The sequence below is a fragment of the Aquarana catesbeiana genome, linkage group LG03 (assembly GCF_042186555.1).
Source record: "Aquarana catesbeiana isolate 2022-GZ linkage group LG03, ASM4218655v1, whole genome shotgun sequence".
Classification (NCBI taxonomy): Eukaryota; Metazoa; Chordata; class Amphibia; order Anura; family Ranidae; genus Aquarana; species Aquarana catesbeiana.
In genome coordinates this window covers 631543357-631557273 of record NC_133326.1, presented here as the reverse complement: position 1 = coordinate 631557273, position 13917 = coordinate 631543357, and the positions used below count along the sequence as shown (strand labels likewise).

At 40.4% G+C, this 13917-nt stretch overlaps 2 protein-coding genes across 4 annotated transcripts in view; one reads left to right on the top strand and one right to left on the bottom strand.

Annotated features, from left to right (window-relative positions):
- Positions 1-13917, bottom strand: part of LOC141133225 (adhesion G protein-coupled receptor E3-like) — a 455441-nt gene that overhangs the window by 282236 nt on the left and 159288 nt on the right. The gene's annotated exons all lie outside the window — the stretch shown is intronic.
- LOC141133227 (E3 SUMO-protein ligase ZBED1-like) overlaps positions 1-13917 on the top strand; it is a 227489-nt gene that overhangs the window by 89754 nt on the left and 123818 nt on the right. The window contains exon 3 of the transcript XR_012243023.1: positions 177-279. The gene's annotated coding sequence lies outside the window, so the exon portion shown is untranslated. The remainder of the gene's footprint in view (positions 1-176; positions 280-13917) is intronic.

Sequence of the window (13917 nt, the reverse complement as noted above, 5' to 3'; positions counted from 1 at the left end):
AATGGTGTCAGCAGCGGCACAGCGCGCCTTGTTGTTTCATTGGACGATTTGAGCTTTTATCTCTCTACATTACAAAAACATGAGTTGCTAAGGGCTACTTCTGGCCCCCTGGGCTATGGTAGTTTCCTGTGTCCCTATGTGGACAACAATGACAAAAAATGTTTTTTTCATTCCAGCCCTCTCTACTGGATTCTTCCCTGCAGTTCAGCTTCCAGACCCAGCAGAGCGGTGTCAGCAGTTTCACAGGACATTGGATGATGTGTATCTGTCTACAAAACCGTGAGTTGCTCTTCTAAAATCCTGTGTTTATTACATACCTTTTTTGTGAAATGTTGCAATAATATTTTTAGTATAGGTAGGTAGGGATATATTTGTATTGGGTGCTTCATCCGTCTTTATTTTATAAATTTTGTGTTTTTTTTAAACTTGAACACCCAAAAATTAGTACATCAAAAAAAGCAAAATTAAAAACAGATAGTGGAAGATCATTCCAAGAGGCCTGGACACAATCATTTGAAGTGATTGAATGCAATGGGAAAGCGTTAGTTGTTCTTTGTAGTGAAAGTGTTGCATCGCGCACATCAAGTGTCAGACATCATTTTGATACCAACCACAAAAGTGTTGCCAAACTTGGTAAAGCTGAAAGAAAAGAGTTTCTTGATGGGAAATTGAGGAAATATCACTGCCAGTATCGTAGTTTTTGCAACTATCTTTCTAAAACAAATAATCTGGCAACTGCCAGCTTTGAAATTTCACTGTGCATAGCAAAACATGGCAAGCCCCTCTCTGATGGCGATTTTATCAAAACGGCCACGTTGGCTGTGAGTAATTCCCTTTTTCATGATTTCCCAAACAAGGACAAAATTAAGCAACAAATCTCTGAAATGCCACTTATCAGAAATACTGTTAAAAATAGAGTTCTGCGTATGGCAAGTAATGTTAGTCAGCAGCTCACCACTGACTTACAAAAGGCAGCCTGTTACTCCATGTGCTTGGACGAAAGCACAGAAATAAATAATCATGCAAGGCTAGCAGTAATTTTGCGTTATGCTGTTGGTGACACCATGCGAAAAGAGCTCATGAAACTGGTGTCTTTGCCTGGAAGAACACAAGGGATAGATATCTACAATGCTGTGATGGAGGCTTTTTGTCACAAGACATAAGGCCAGAAAAAGTGGTTTCAGTTACTAGTGACTGAGCACCTTCCATGGTGGGGGTAACATCTGGTTTCATACAGTTTTTTGTTAAAGAAGCAAAGCATCCAGTCATTCAATTTCATTGTATTATACATCAAGAAGCTCTTTGTGCCAAGCAAAGCAGCAAAAAATTAGACGATATCCTCAAGGATGTCACAAAAATGGTGAATTACATCATGGCTTATGCTCTTAATTTTTGACAGTTTCAAGCACTTCTTGATAAGGTACAGGCACAGTATAATACTTTACTTATGTACAATAATGTATGGTGGCTAAGCAGAGGACGGGTCTTGGAAAGATTTGTAGCCTGCTTGGATGAAATTAGGCTATTTATGAATGAAAAGGGGCAGGAATATCCACAGCTCACTGATATGACCTGGCTCACCAACCTCATGTTTTCTATTGATTTTACAATACACTTCAATGTACTGAACAAAAAACGGCAAGATTTAGGGAAAACAGCAGAAAGGATGTTTTCTGATATCAGAACATTTGAGAGAAAACTGCAGGTTTTTGAAAGAGACCTTGAAAGTGGGCAGCTGAAATATTTTCCAAATCTAAAACTGCATTTGGAAAATTCTACATTTACAGACAATCCAAACCATCATGAAATCTACAAGGAATTTTCTAGCATTATAGCAGTTGCAAAGGAGAATTTTAGTGTAGCGCTGGTAGATTTTCAATCTACCCCTTATAGGTAAATTTAGTGGGTTATCTGTCTCATACATAGTCAGATTTAGCCTCTGTTCCAGTTTGGCTGTGTTGCATGTAGTTTCACACTGTGCCTGTGGGTGTCGTTGTCGCTATGGGTCGGTGTTGGAAAGGCAATATGTTAAAGCCTATGAGTGCTCTTCTGTCCCGGAGATAACTCGGTGGAGGTGGTCCTCCGAGTTGCATTCTGGGAGAGGGTATTTATGGGACAGACGCCATGTTTTAGGGTCTTTTGTTCCACCTGCTGGCCCTCCTGGCCAACAGGTATGAGTTAGGAGTACTACCGCGTGGTCCTCCGACCGGAAGGACCACGTTGCTGCAGCATGTGGGTGGGCCTAGAAGCCTGTCTGGGGCCTACCACAGCGGCGAGGGAATGGTCCTGTGCTGTCTGTCCTACGGGAAGAAGCTGGACAACTGAGAAGATCCCAGGGGAGGACCCGTCATGGAAGGATCATGCAGAGTGCTGGTTTGGAGAGGGGCCTGGTGACTCAGTTGGAGGACGCATCCTAAAGTTAACCTACCACATAGTACTGCCGGGTCGGCTTAAAGGTTCTAGTGCTGTGTTTGCTATCCATTGTAAACCATTACATCCTGTGGCAGAGGATCGTACGGGTTTCTATTCCATTCAAGTCTGTGGCAGAGACTTTTGTTCGTGCTGCGTGCCGGCTGCTAGGTTAGTGAGAGAAACCTATCCGGGCGGGCAAAGATTCAACTCTAAAAGGAAAGTACATTCATCTACAAGATTCCAATTCCTAATACTACATCAAGAAAAGGTATTTGAACTTCCCTGCAACTCTCCTTCTACCTCTTTCCTGCTACTTCCTTCAGTTACTCTTTATTAAAGCATTGGAAAAGATACTCAAGTGTCTGGTGCCTACACTCTCTGATATTAAGCTCAACGGGACCCTAGACCCGGTTCTGGTGAAATTGAGGTAACAAAGGTGACGGTAATAGCCCGCTTTAAACCAGCAGCTCCACCGCGAGTTATTGTTACATTAGTAACAGATTTTTACAGTTCCGTAAGATGGAGACAACCCTGTGTTTTCTTACTTCTCCAGATAAAGCCAAATGTGAAAAACTTGATCTTTCCTGCTTACACTGGTTAGATTTAGAAAATCTTGAAATGGAGCTACTGGAATTTCAAGAAAGCTCTATCTGGAAAAATAAATTCTATGACCTGCGTGCAACACTTGAGAAGATGGAGTGTGAAGGGATGACAGAGGACAGCGCAGTTGCTAGTTCGGAAAATGAAATCCTTAAAGTGTGGAATTCTCTGCTAAATAATTTTAAGTCAATGAAAACACTTGGGTTTGCTTTTCTTACTTTGTTTGGGTCATCCTATGCTTGTGAGCAGCTGTTTTCAGCATTGAATTATATCAAATTTGATGCCAGAAATAGACTAACAGATGAACTGAGTGCTGTATGCGTTGCTCTCAAACTAACGGAGTATGAGCCAAGGTTTGACAAGTTATCAGCATGCATACAACAGCAAAAATCACATTAATTGGGCAAAAGCATACCAAATGTCAATTTTTACCGAATGCAGAGTTTGCAGTCCAAGACACAAGTTGTTTCTGTGTTAAGCAAGTTTAGTTTTCTTGTTTATCTTGCTCACCCTCATACAGGTTGACTTTTACTTTTACTAATACAACACCTGTAGAAGCAGAGAAAGGACCCAGAGTAATGCCCTGTACCCCCGGTCGCATTTTGCGATGGAAAATGTGTGATAGGACCTTGTCGGAAATTCCGACCGTGTGTAGGCTCCATCAAACATTTTCCATCGGAATTTCCAACACACAAAGTTTGAGAGCTTGCTATAAAATTTTCCGACAATAAAATCCGTTGTCGGAAATTCCAATCGTGTGTACACAAATCCGACGCACAAAGTGCCACACATGCTCATAATAAATTAAGAGACGAAAGCTATTGGCCACTGGCCCGTTTATAGTCCCGACGTACGTGTTTTACGCCACTGCGTTCAGAACGATCGGATTTTCCGACAACTTTGTGTGACCGTGTGTATGCAAGACATGTTTGAGCCAACATCCGTCGGAAAAAATCCATGGATTTTGTTGTCGGAATGTCCGATCAATGTCTGACCGTGTGTACGGGGCATTAGGCTTGCTCAATACAATTTCAGCAATTACCAGTAATCAGCAAGAGCATCATTACCAATGCCCAGCAAAGGCATCTTTAAAAATGCCCAGCAAAGGCATCTTTAAAAATGCCCAGCAAAGGCATCTTCACCAATGCCCAAAGGCATCTTCACCAATGCCCAGCAAAGGCATCCTTGAAAATGCCCAGCAAAGGCATCCTTATCAATGCCCAGCAAAGGCATCTTCACCAATGCCCAGCAAAGGCATCTTCACCAATGCCCAGCAAAGGCATCTTCACCAATGCCCAGCAAAGGCATCCTTATCAATGCCCAGCAAAGGCATCTTTATCAATGCTCAGCAAAGGCATCCTTACCAATTCCCAGCAAAGGCATCCTTACCAATGCCCAGTAAAGGCATCTTTGAAAATGCCCAGCAAAGGCATCTTTGAAAATGCCCAGCAAAGGAATCTTTGAAAATGCCCAGCAAAGGCATCTTTACCAATGCCCAGCATAGGCATCTTAGAAAATGCCCAGCAAAGGCATCTTTACCAATGTCCAGCAAAAGGCATCTTTACCAATGCCCAGCAAAGGCATCTTTACCAATGCCCAGCAAAGGCATCCTTACCAATGCCCAGCAAAGGCATCTTTACCAGTGAACAGCAAAATTATCCTTATCCAAAAATACATGCACGTGTACAGTTGTTTGTTTTCTTTTTCAATAAAAAAAAATTTTAATGGAAAGCTCTGTTATTGTGTTTTTCTTTTAAAACAAAATCTGTTAATTGGTTTGGACAACTGTACGAGTTGTTTTTTCTGAACTAAAACCTCGGTATTCAGGTTTAATTGCAGTGTTGGCACTTTGAAAAAAATAAGTTCTTTTGTGTTGCAGTTTGGGCACTCGGACTTAAAAAGGTTCGCCATCACTGGTATATATGTATTAAATACACTGCAGCTAACTGAATCACCTGCCTACCAAAAGTATATTAAAAAGAGTACACCAGGAAAGTGAGGCCCGGAGCGATAATGACTGAAAGGAGGGGTAGTGTAGGGCCAGGCATGACAGTGTGGCTAAGGGAGACACTGAAGGGGTTAATATTGCAAGGAGAACGTGGTAAGAAAAAGGGGAGGTAAGGAAACAGTCTTTGGAAGGAAGGGGGAGGAGTTATATTTAAAGGAGGGGTGGAGCAAAGGATCAGTGTGAGGAAGAGTTAGATGGAGGAGGCAGTTTTTCCCTCCCTATATCTATATCTATCTATCTATCTATCTATCTATCTATCTATCTATCTCTATTTATCTATCTATATATATATCTATCTATATATATATCTATCTATATAGATATATATATATCTAGATATATATATATATATATATATATCTAGATATATATATATATATATATATATATATATATATATATATATATAGAGAGAGAGAGAGAGATAGATATATATATATAGATATCTATAGAGATATATATCTATATATATATATGTATAGATATATCTATATAGATATATATAGATATATATCTATATAGATATATCTATACATATATATATATATATATATATATATATATATATATATATATATATATATATATATATATATATATATATATATATATATATAGAGATATATATATATATATATATATATATATATATATTTATATTAGGTATGTGCCATGTGTTGTGTGTTGTTTTCTGTTTTTCAGGAAAGGGTGAAGGTCGTCATGACAGCACGGATGGTCTATTTTGGGTAGGGGCTGTGTTCTTCTGGTGGTCTTTGACGGCGGCAGTAAAAGGAGGAATAAAATAAGGGGTGGGGGCTCATCGTTAGCATGTGCCCCTCTGGTGTATTCCTGAACGTTGGAGGGAATACTGATTTGGTGGTGCTGCGGGAAGCGGTTATCTCCGAGCGGCTACAGCTGGAGGCCTATTAGTTTGGTAAATATTCCGCAGTGCGTTGGTGTTATACGATGGTATACGTTGGTTATATTTGAAAGGTGGGTCACCGTCAGGGACCATCAGACTGGAGTTAACAGTTTAGGTTATTACGTTATTATTTATGTTTATTGGTTATTTATTGGAGTATTATTTGGAAGGGTTTTAATAAAAGAGGCTGTTATGGCCATTTTACTCCAACAAAGAGGAGGTGTGGTCTCATTATTTCAGGTGGGGAAGATATGAAGTTGGAGTATTACGGTGACTGAATGTAGGGGACATTTGGTCTACACTGGTCATGGCCTGCAGTCAGATCTAGCTAAACTGGATACAGTGGATATAGAGATTATATATATATATATATATATATATATATATATATATATATATATATATATATATAAATATAATTTAAAATACACTGCGGCTAACTGAATCACCTGCCTGCCAGAAGTATATTAGAAAAAGTACACCAGAAACGGCCTGCAGTGAGATATAGCTAAACTGTATGCAGTGGATATACAGATATAGATATCTAGAGAGATTATATATATATTTTATTTTTATTTTATTTATTTATTTCAGGTACTTATATAGCGCCGTCAATTTACGCAGCGCTTTACATATTCATTGTACATTCACATCAGTCCCTACCCTCAAGGAGGTTACAATCTAAGATCCCTAACTCACATTCATACATACTAGGGACAATTTAGACAGGATCCAATTAACCTACCAGCATGTCTTTGGAGTGTGGGAGGAAACCGGAGTACCCGGAGGAAACCCACGCAGACACAGGGAGAACATGCAAACTCCAGGCAGGTAGTGTCGTGGTTGGGATTCGAACCAGCGACCCTTCTTACTGCTAGGTGAGAGTGCTACCCACTACACCACTGTGCCGCCCTATATATCTAGCTATATCTATATAGAGATATATATAGATACATATACACACACACACACACACACACACACACACAAGACTGATATATATATATATATATATATATATATATATATATATATATATATATATATATATATATATATATATATATATATATATATATATATATATATATATATATATATGTCAGGTCTATAAATACTGGGACATCGACACAATTCTAATCTTTTTGGCTCTATACACCACCACAATGGATTTAAAATAAAACGAACAAAATGTGCTTTAACTGCAGACTTTCAGCTTTAATTTGAGGGTATTTACATCCAAATCAGGTGAACGGTGTAGGAATTACAACAGTTTGTATATGTGCGCTGGGTTTCATCCCTGGTGATGCTCTGCCAGGCCTCTACTGCATCTGTCTTCAGTTGCTGCTTGTTCTTGGGGCATTTTCCCTTCAGTTTTGTCTTCAGCAAGTGAAATGCATGCTCAATCAGATTCAGGTCAGGTGATTGACTTGGCCATTGCATAACATTCCACTTCTTTCCCTTAAAAAACTCTTTGGTTGCTTTCGCAGTATGCTTCGGGTCATTGTCCATCTGCACTGTGAAGCGAAGTCTAATGAGTTCTGAAGCATTTTGCTGAATATGAGCAGATAATATTGCCCCAAACACTTCAGAGTTCCATTGGCAGCCATACATGCCCACGCCATGGACACTACCACCACCATGCTTCACTGATGAGGTGGTATGCTTTGGATCATGAGCAGTTCCTTTCCTTCTCTTCTGTCTTCCCATCACTCTGGTACAAGTTGATCTTGGTCTCATCTGTCCATAGAATGTTGTTCCAGAACTGTGAAGGCTTTTTTAGATGTTGTTTGGCAAACTCTAATCTGGCCTTCCTGTTTTTGAGGCTCACTAATGGTTTACATCTTGTGGTGAACCCTCTGTATTTACTCTGGTTAAGTCTTCTCTTGATTGTTGACTTTGACACACATACACCTACCTCCTGGGGAGTGTTCCTGATCTGGCCAGCTGTTGTGAAGGGTGTTTTCTTCACCAGTGAAAGAATTCTTCGGTCATCCACCACAGTTGTTTTCTGGGGTCTTCCGGGTCTTTTGGTGTTACTGAACTCTCCGGTGCGGTCTTTTTTAAGGATGTTCCAAACAGTTGATTTGGCCACACCTAATGTTTTTACTATCTCTCTGATGGGTTTGTTTTGTTTTTTTAGCCCAATGATGGCTTGTTTCACTGATTGTGACAGCTCTTTGGATCTCATATTGAGAGTTGACAGCAACAGATTCCAAATGCAAATAGCACATTTGAAATGAACTCTGGACCTTTTATCTTCTCCTTGTAAATGGGATAATGAGGGAATAACACACACCTGGCCATGGAACAGCTGAGCAGCCAATTGTCCCATTACTTTTGGTCCCTTAAAAAGTGGGAGGCACACATACAAACTGTTGTAATTCCTACACCTGATTTGGATGTAAATGCCCTCAAATTAATTATTAATTAATTATATATATATTAAATAGATATAAATAAATAAAGTCAACCAGCGCAGACCATCGACCCTAACACAAAGCAGCTGTAGTACTGAGGGTAAATTTATCAAATCCCAAAAAGCATACAAATAAAAGGCAGTACAGGGCATACACATGTAAATAAAAGTAATCAATAAAAGTCCATATAAAAATTAAGAACAAAAGAAATCCAGCAATTCTTCCGGTGGTATAAGTGACATGAAAAGCTTGCAGAGTGACTGTAGTGAGAAAGGGACCTCCACCTTCAGTAACACAAGCCGCTCACCTCTACAGATGGACCCCTGAGTCAATCAGTCAGGTCAAAACAGCAGTTCCCTCTCAGGGATAATGACAGGAGGAGAAGCTTAAAGGACTTGATTAACAGCGGGTACGTTTGCAGTAATCACATGAAAAAGATGTAGAAAGAAATCTAGTGCTCTCTGAATACTGCTAGAAATGTATTATAAAATGGTGGAAACACTTACAAAACATTGCACTGTACCCCAGTGCGTAGGATGCGAGCGTGAGTATGGGAGGATGATCCACATGAGATAGACGAGCAGAGTGCGGGTGACGTCACGATCCAGTCACGTTCGTAATGCCGTACGCGTTACGTCCCAATAAAGGGGCGGGACTTCCTCAGCGGCAACGGACGGACGTGATAACACCCGCTTATGTACATGTCTGCTACTCAGAGTGACCAATAAGCACCAGTGCGTACCCGTCTCCATAGCGACGTAGGAGGAAGTACTTAAAGGTGCAAAATGTAAACAGGAACAACAATGTCCCGAACTCAACCATAGAAACCTGTTATAAAATAACCATTAGGGAGCAACCATAGTTGATATGCTAATCAATAAAATAAAGTAAAAGCTCAGGCGAGCCAAATTAATAAAAAAAGGAAAAAAAAAAAAGGGAAATATATAAATGACAATAACCCCGCGCTCAATCCCTGGATCATCCACATACCACAGCATACATAGTAATACATGATTAAAAGCACATAAACAAAGTCATATTGCACATTCAACATAAAGAAATTAAAAAACTTAAAAAACAAAAATCAGCCACGATCGGTCAGAGATAAAACAATTAACGTCAAAGTCGACGTTCAGGCCCCCTGGGACGAGGACCTTGGTCTCGTGAATCCAATGAGATTCTCTGCGACTAAGTTGACGTAGGAAGTTACCCCCCCTCCAATGCTTATTTACTCTCTCAGTACCCCAGAGTGGGCTGGGGAGGGGGATGCAAACTTATCAGCCCAACCCGGGAGAGTGGTGGAAACATCGATCACAACAATCCCCACAAACAACAGGCCCACCTCGAAAAAGAAAAGAGAGAGAGGAAATAGAGGGGGTAGGCGATTACAAAAAGAAAAAAACCCATTAGGAACAGGTATATACAATTTAAAGCGGGGTTTCACCTACACCGCCAAAAAAAAAAATATTAAAAGCCAGCAGCTACAAATACTGCAGCTGCTGACTTTTAATACATGGCCACTTACCTGTCCCAGGGTCCAGCGATGTCGGCAGGGGACGCCGAGAACCCGCTCGGTTCTCGGCAGCTGCCGCCGCCATCCTAGGTGAGGGAATCAGGAAGTGAAGCGTTGCGGCTTCACTTCCCAGTTCCCTACTGCGCATTGCGCGAGTCACGCTGCGCGTCCCAAGTGGTCCCCGCTCTCTCCTGGGAGCTGTGTGTTCCCAGGAGACAGCGCAGTGGGGACGGGAAGTGGCGTAGACTCCCATGGGAGTCTATGCCGGAAGTGGGTGCAAATACCTGTCTTAGACAGGTATCTGCACCCCCCTCCCCCCTGAAAGGTGCCAAATGTGACACCGGAGGGGGGAGGGTTCCGAAAAGCAGAAGTTCCATTTTTGTGTGGAACTCCGCTTTAAGTAGTGTTTCTTTGAGCAAGAGTGAGATTAAAGTTCTTGATAGAGGGCTTAAATTTGCTCCCGTTCAAAACTTGAACAAATTTGACACATATGTTAACATCCACAAATTTTTACGAAATTTAAATATGAAAAAATATTTTCTGTCAAATCCCAGTAGACCAGTTACTACTGCAGTGGGTTATCATTTGAATTTACGGAACAAATCTACTTTCAATCCTCTCAATGCTGACAACAAATATCTCGAGGTGTTTAAGAATTTGTTATTCAATGATCTGGATAAAATGAAGGTTAGAAAGGCATTAGATCCACTACCTATTAGGCAGGGTATGAAATCTTTAGAAACAAGGAATGATATCATAATCCGCCCTGCAGACAAAGGAGGTGGTCTGGTGATTTTGGATAAATCCAAATATCTGGAAGAATTACATAGGTTACTGGAAGACCGTGATACATATCAAATCTTGAATAAAGATCCTATGTTGATATATAAGGATGAGCTTCACTGGCTAATAGAGGAGGGGAAAATGGGGAATATTCTGAATAAAAAGGAGGCTTCTTATTTGGACCCCCTTTTCTGTAGAAGCCCTATCATTTACTGCCTCCCAAAAATTCATAAGGATATTATTAATCCTCCTGGGAGGCCCATAGTAAATGGTATCGACTCCATTTCCTCTAGGTTAGGCCTATATATTGACCATTTTCTCCAGCCCTTGGTATCTAAAACGGATGCCTTTCTTAAAGACACCAAACACATCATCCAAATCATCGAATCAGTTGGTTGCTCTCCCTCTAGTATTTTGGTCACAGCCGATGTAGGGTCCCTGTACACCATTATTGGGCATGAGGATGCTCTATCCTCTGTCCAATGGGCCCTATCTTTATTTTCAGATCTCCCAGAGAAACACAAAAAGTACCTTTTGAAATGCTTAACTTTTTGTTTAGCTAGAAACTATTTTTGGTTCAATCGCCAATTTTTTCTTCAAAAAAGGGGTGTTGCAATGGGCGCCCGCTTCGCTCCCAGTGTGGCCAACCTCTTCATGGCCCACTGGGAGGAAGATGTGGTGTTCAAGCATCGCCCCCCTGAACTAGTATGCTACAAAAGGTACATAGACGACCTTATCATGATCTGTTAAGGGGACCAGCCTAGTCTAGATGCCTTTGTCCAGAAACTTGACAATAATACCAAGAACATTCAGTTGTCCTGGAATTTCAGATTTGTGGAAAAAGGTTACGACACACATAACTTAAAGAGTGAGGCTGTAAAATAGTTGATGCGTTCGCCAATTTCACAATTTTCTCCAGCGTTGCCTTCCTCTTTATTTTATTATGACCCATAATAAATTACTATTTTGGATTCACAAATACTTGCCTATGTGTTTTACTTCAAAAAGGACAGTTTGTGAGTAGGCAGGTACATTTCCCAAATACAATGTCAAATTAACAAGGGACATCAACACCAACCAACCTCCTTGAGGTTAAAAAAATACAAGATAATAATGGTGTTGTGGTAACTTGACACACAAAACGAAAAACAATATTATGGAGAGCACTAGGAAAAAAAAGCAGGAGATCTCGCTAAAAAAACAAAACACTATAAACAAAAATGAAAAACATTATTATGGAGATCTGACGGAAAAAAAAAAAAGATCAGGAGATCACGAGAAATAATAAAGAAATCATTTTTTAAGAACTCTGTGTGAATATCAGCAGAAAAACAACTTCATTATTCTAGCATTATAAAGAAAAAGAGAATGTGCTGCATTAAAAGATTTAAAAATTTGCAGCGTGACAAATGTGCTATTTCCATTACGAATGCTAGTTTTACCAGACCGAGCGCTTCCGTCTCATAATTGATTCAGAGCATGTGTGGAACGGAATTGTGTACACACGATCGGAATTTACGAGAATGGATTTTGTTGTCGGAAAATTTGAGATCCAGATCTTAAATTTTGTTTGTCGGAAATTCCGACGGAAAATGTCCGATGGAGCCTACACATGGTCGGAATTTCCGACAACAAGCTCCTATTGAACATTTCCGTCGGAAAATCCGACCATGTGTACGCAGCATAATGGGGCCGCAGAACAAGCTAACCAGTCCTTGGTGCAGTTTCTACGTTGCTTTATTTCTGACCATCATAACAACTGGTTCAGACCTCTTACCTTGGGCGGAGTTCGCTCACAATAGTGACATGAATTATGCTTCCCGATTGTCCCCGTTTATGCCGAACTATGGTTTCCAACCATCCATGTTGCCTCATTTGCTCCTCAGAGTCCTGGCTTGTCTGACTATCCATTCCAGTTACCGAACTCTGGCTATGATTTGACTATGTTGCTCTGTTTATCTTTTACTATTATTAATAAACAAGTGTGATTTTGACTGCACTTCTGTCTCGGTCTGATTCATGGTTTCTGTCACAGGGTGACTTAGACAGAAAAGAGCATGGAGAGCTGAAATAAAGCTTTCCCTTAACAAACCAGAGCCCATTGTCAGTAGGCAAGAGGCTAGCATTCAGTCCCCTCCAAAAGCCTCTGTCCCGGGTGAGTCTATCACAACTGATCTCTGTATTATTTATAAATGACCTCTGAACTCTGTGTTAAACATTACTATCTTATGAAGTCTGCATTACTCCTGACCTCTGAACCCTGTATTATATATTACTGACCTCTGAACTCTATGTTACTTACTACTGACCCAAACTCTGCGTTATTTATTCCGCTGCACTGTGAATGAAAGTGAATGTGTACATTTGAACTACAGTAGCTCTTCCATTGGATGGGACTGCACACTTGATCCTTCACTCCCAACTTGCATCAGTAGGCCTGGGCCGTCCATGACCCTGTTGCTGGTTAGTTGTTTTTTCTTCCTTGACCACTTTTGGTAGGTCCTGACTATTGTAGACTGGGAACATCCCACAAGAGCTCAGTTCTGGAGCTCTGATCATGTTGTTTAGCCATTACAATTTGGCCCTTGTCAAAGTCACTCATTACCTTATGCTTACCCATTTTTCTGCTTTCAACACATCAACTTCAGATGCAATATGTTCACTTACTGCGTAATATATCCCACCCACTTTCAGGTGCCATTGCCACGAGATAATCAATGTTATTTACTTTACCTGTCTTTGGTCATAGTGTTGTGGCTGGCCAGTGGAATTATCAGATGACTGAATACAAAGAGTGTGTTAAATAACACTTACATTATAGATTAGTGCAGTGTTTCTCAACCAGGTTTCCTCTAAAACAGCCTTTCTCAACCTTTTGAAGACAGAGGAATCCTTGAAATAACGTTCTGGTCTCAGGGAACCTCTGCTAAAAATGTTTATATCTACAACTCATGATACATTATTGTGATAGTCATTGGGAAGAATGCTCCATACACTTATGCTCATTGGGAAGAATTACACTCTTTTAGATAGATAAAAAGATCAATGGTAATGAGAACTTTCAGTGTCTGAGAGGCAGGCATTTCTCATTGCTCAAGGAACCCCTAGAAAACTCTGGAGGAACCTTATGGCTCCATGAAACCTTGGTTGAGAAACCCTGCTCTAGAGGTTACTAGGGGTTCCTTGAGCAGTGGTGAATTGATCGTTCACCGGATGGTGCCTGTATTATTTTTGTTCTAATTTCAATTGTCAGAAACAG